At 41.7% G+C, this 5,409-nt stretch overlaps 1 pseudogene; it reads right to left on the reverse strand.

Annotated features, from left to right (window-relative positions):
• Positions 1 to 366: 366 nt before the first annotated feature.
• LOC103745026 lies at positions 367 to 957 on the reverse strand (annotated as a pseudogene).
• Positions 958 to 5,409: the final 4,452 nt, after the last annotated feature.

Below are 5,409 nucleotides of genomic sequence, written 5' to 3' on the forward strand. Positions count from 1 at the left end.
AGGAAGAGAGACTATGAATATACCCCCCAGTGACTTAACTTCCTCTGAGCAGGCCCCACTTCCTAAAATTTATATCACTTTCTACTAGTCCACTTAACTATGACCCACCAATGCATGTTGAGATCACAATCTTCGTGATTCAGTCTTCTCCCCAGAGGTAGGCTTTTCTCTGAAAAATGCTGTGTAGGGGATGAAACCGTCAACACATGGACACTTGGAGGTCATTTCACATTCAAAGCGCAACATTAGGCAATCAGGATTTTTTGACTCCATCGTAATCTAGGACCATCATCACAGATGTGTATGTGACTGACTAAATCTGCTATGTGGGGCATGGCTGTATTTACATATTCATAAATGACAAATCTAGAAACTATTATTTTGAGGCACAAACACTAGGAGTCTGTTGGTCTTGAGGACCTCTGTGAAGTTGCTGATCTTTTCCATGTTCTTTTCTGCCTGTTTCTGTAGCCCCAGGAGCTGCGTCGTGTTGTAGTAGATGTTGGCCCGTTCCATCTGTGCCTTCTCCAGGGTGGCGTCACAGCCTGCTACTTACAGCTGACTTCATGAGCCAGCTGCCAGATAGGCTTCAGCCACACCATCTCGAGGGTGGTAGGGATCACCAACTGCTTTTTCTTGTCATCGGGTAGATCGAACACCTTGAGGTATTCCAGGGCAGCCTGGCCTTGCCTGGTCTTGTAGGGCAGCATGCCTTGTACAGGGCACCAAAAGATACCATTCAGGATGGAAGTGATAGGGGCTACGGGAAGGGTTGGTGTTCATCTGCTTTTGCAGAAAGGCCAGGTATTTTAGTTTGCTTCTGTAGAAATTGCCAGAAATGTTGATGCTCTCACACTGGGCCATCACCACCTTCTGGTCCAGGTGGGCCAGAATGGACAACAGGCAGTCCAGAACATGGCTTCGTCCATCCAGCACTAGAACCCGCCCCTCCCCCATCTTTGGCAGCCATGTGGGAAAGAAATGATGATGATCATGATTATTATTATTTTGTGTTCCTTTTAAAAATTTTAGTTTGCATACAAAGCAATGGGTTTTGCTAAGACATTTCCATCTATATAAATCCCTGGACTTTGCTTATAGTTTCTGTCCCATTGTTCTCTCCTACCCCCGCTTTTACTGGTCTACTTCCTTTCCCCAATGGTCCCACTTGTGCTTTCATGTCATGTATGTGTGTATGTGTGCATATGTAGTTGAATCTAGATTCTGCATGTGAGATAAAACGTGGCATTCTGAGTTTGGCTTACTTTGCTTGGCACGATAATCTCGTTTCATCCATGTCCTGCAAATGACATTTCATTCTTCTTTATGGCTGAATAAAGCACTATTACATGTGCATGTGTGCACACACACACACACACAGACACAGAGAGATAGACAGACACAGAGACACACACAGACTCACACAGAGACAGACACAGATACACACAGGCACAGACATAGACACACACAGACACATACAGACAAACACACACACACAAGACACACACATACACCATCTGTTGATGAGTGTCTAGCCTGAATCTGTATCTTTTTGAAAAATATTTTGTTATTTTAAAATTTTATGTGTATGAGTGTTTTGTCTGCGTGTAAATGCACTTGTGTTATGCAATGCCCGAGGACGTCAGAAGAGGGCATCAGATCCCCTGGAACTGGAGTTACAGACGGTTGTTAGCCATCATGTGGGTGCTGGGAACTGAACCCAGGTCCTCTGTTAAAGCAGTCAGTGCTCTTAACCACTGAGCCCTCTCTCTAGCCCCTAGGTCTGTGTCTTGACTATTGTGAATGGCACCAGGGTAAGCATGGAGGGCCACATGTTTCTGTGGTGCTGACTTGGAGGTTCTGAGTCCTTCCCTGCCCACTAGTGGTGAAGCTGGATCACAGGCAGTTCTCCTTTTGTTCTTTTGAGGAATCTCCATAGCTATTTCCATAGTGGCTACATTTACTGTCCCCCAGCAGATTTTAAGAGTTTCTTTTTCTCCATATTCTCACCAGCTTTTGTTGTTACTTCTTTTATTGATGTTGGCTGTTCTGACTTTGGTGAGATGGAACCTCAATGTAGTTTTTATTTGTATTTCCCTAATGTCTAAGGATATTGAATTTTTTTCATCTATTTATTGACCATTTATTTATATTTCTTCTTTTGAGAATTGTCTATTTAATTCATTTGTCCATTTTTAGATGCATTAAACGAAGATTTATTTCAATTCAAACAAATTTTTATTTCAATTATCCACAAAACAATATTACAATATTTTATAAAACATTAAGTTTTAGGCTATCATTACTCATTTGAAAACTGTTTGTGCTAGAAGGCTGTTTTGCCAACTTGTTTCTTTGGTAAGGGTTAAAATTCCACGCTAAGACAATAAAGATGAAAGCTGTTGGGGGAAACATTTCTTCAAATGTACAAAACTTTATTTTTCTTGACAATTTAAAAATATGTAGCAATTTAAACTGAACACACATTTAGTTAGTGTTTATTCTTACTTAACTGTTATTATAAGGAATTGCTCTATTCAGCTAAAATCTAATGAATACCATTCAACATTTCCTGCCTTATTTTTCTGATCGGCATTAGTACATGAACATAATTTTATTATCTTTTAAAAAATGCTTAGAAAAACTAAAATACTATAGTCCACATAAAGCTCTTTAAAATCTCATGTAGCTATAAGGGCAAATAATGACGGCACTCATATTAGGAAGACCCTCCTGATAGAGGATACAATACTAAACAGGTTTTGTAAGAAGAAGAAACAAACACAACTTTTAGTACCAGAACCTTTGCCAACTTACATGAAGTTCATTTGTCACATTTTTAAAAGGCCTAAGTTTGAACATATATACCATGGCACAGATTTTTAAATTTAATGATTCAAATGATGGCAGTTAAAAAAATGTTGACTTTCTTTTTTCATGTTCATTTTTTTTTTTTTTTGGTCTTTTTGAAACAGGGTCTCCCTGTAGCCCCAGCTGTCCTGGAACTCACTATGTAGGCCAGGCTGGCCTTGAACTCACAAAGATTCACCTGCCTCTGCCTCCTGAGTGCTGGGATTAAAGGTGTGTGTGCCACCAGGCTGGACTTGTGTTCATTCTTTGAAGTTCTTTGTAGACTCTACCTATCAATTCCCTGTCAGACATGTAGTTGGCAAAGATGTTTTCTCATTCTACAGGCCATCTCTACTAAGCGTTTCCCTTTGCTGTGAAGTTTTTTAACTTCATACAATCCTGTTTGTCAATTCTTAGGAATACTTCCTACTGATGAAATCCTTTTCAAAAAGTTCTTGCTTCTGTCTATATCTTGAAGTGTTTTCAGAAACTGTATTTTAAAAATAGATCCCTCAGGTTGATTCTTTGCATCACCAAAGTTGGAAACAAGGGGGCTGGAGAGACGGCTCAGAGGTTAAGGGCACTGGTTACTCTCACAGAGGACTCAGATTCGGTTCCCAGCACTCACATGTTGGCTTACAACAGTTCCAGGGGACCCAACATCCTCCTGGTCTCCATGGGCATTGCACACATGGATGCACTTACATATATGCAGGCAAAACACTCATACACATAAAAATAAATAAATAATTCAAAGTTGGAAACAACAAACGCCAATCAGTAATTTATCAGATGTCATTTTTGCTTTAGCTATTTGTTAGTAAGTATACACATCTTTGTATTAGTTACTTTTCTGCTGCTGTGATAGAAACACCTTGATCAAGGGAACTTATAAAAGGAAGAGTTTATTTGAACTTACGGTTCCAGGGGAATTGTAGTTCGTCATGGTCGGGAGGCATGGTGACAGGAGGTGGCTGGAGGTGGAGCAGAAGCAGAGCTCTCACACCTCAAGCCAGCACAGGAAGCAAGAGAGCCACTCAAGATCCAGCAAGGCTTTTAAGAACTGTCTAAGCTACCCCCAGTGACATGCTTCCTCTGGCATGGCCACACCTTCTAAGATCTCCCAAAACAGCTCCACCTACTGGGGACAAAATGTTCAAATACTTGGAGCCCATGGGGGACATTCTCATTCATACCACCACAATCTTAATCTACTTTAAGGATATAGAGTCCTTGTCAACAACATTGTCTCTCATTGGTGCACAAGGCAAGAGGAATTATAACTTTCCAAGATTTATAACGTATGGAGAAAACGCATGGCAGGTCAGATGGCCTGGAGGACAGGCAAAGGGACTTGAAATAGTCTCTTCTCTACCCAAAGTTTCACTTTCTGTCAGTCATCTGATGTCAGTTGTGGCCCCAAAATAGTTAATGGAAAATCCTAGATATAGTCAATTTATAAGTTCTAAACTGCATACTTATGAGTACCGAGATGAACAATGATCATCTTGCTGTGACATCTGGAGTGGGAACCTCCCCTTTGTCCAGGGTACCCACGGGGCATCTATAACCCACCCACTAGTCATTTGGCAGTCAATTGTATTAGATTATGTGTATGAAAGGATTGCAGTACTTGTGTTAAGCAACCCTTATTGTGCTTTATGGTTGTGCATGGAAGAGCAGTGATGCTGTCTGCACCAATGTGCTGTGTTTTCATAATTGTTTTACTAGTAGCACTTGGCAGTGTTTTACTGTGCCTAATCTGAAATAAAATATTATTAAAAGAAAAACCAAAGAAAAACATAGTATACGAGTTTGGCACTATCTAGTTTCTGGCATCCTCTGGGGTCTGAGACTGCATCCCTGTGGGTAAGTGGGATGACGGTAATGGCTGTTGCTCTGGGTGTGTTCTGCTCTTGCCTGGATGTCAGTGGGATTGCCAGCCCATGGAAGAGAACACGTCAAGAAATGGCATTTAGATTACCCTGTGTTTCCACTGAGGTCGGTGGGTAGATGATGGTACCTACGGCAGAACTGGAAACAGAAAGTGAGTTTTGGGGAAAGAACATAGTAAGTTCATGTTTGGAGCTCTCCATACACTCAGATGCAGAAATTTGCCAGGTGTTGAATAATCTTGCAACTTTGGGCACTCCAGTGGAAGAGTTTGCAGGCCGTTGAGTACTGAGCCAGGTGTTTGGGGGCATTATCCATGTGTGGCTGGTAGAAGAGACAGAGTTGTGAACGCTGCTGTCTGGAGATGAGGATGACTGAAATGAAGGCATGGGCACAGCTAGCTCCCTTCCCATTTGTGTGGGTCTTTCTCCCTTCTGAGCACAGCCCACCTCGTTAGCTGGGTCCCACCTGCTTCTCTTGGGATTCTGCCCTGTTCAATCCCACCCTCTGTAATCCTGGTGATTTATTTGAGTCAGTGGTGGTCATGACTGGTCATATTGCTGGCGTATGATCGTGAGATCTATTCACACTGAAATCAGTCCCAATCTTCCACCCAGAGCAAAGACCTTTATGTTACATACTCAGAAAAGTAATCACATCTAGAGG

Source organism: Nannospalax galili, unplaced genomic scaffold (assembly GCF_000622305.1).
Source record: "Nannospalax galili isolate Female #2095 unplaced genomic scaffold, S.galili_v1.0 scaffold643, whole genome shotgun sequence".
Lineage (NCBI taxonomy): Eukaryota > Metazoa > Chordata > Mammalia > Rodentia > Spalacidae > Nannospalax > Nannospalax galili.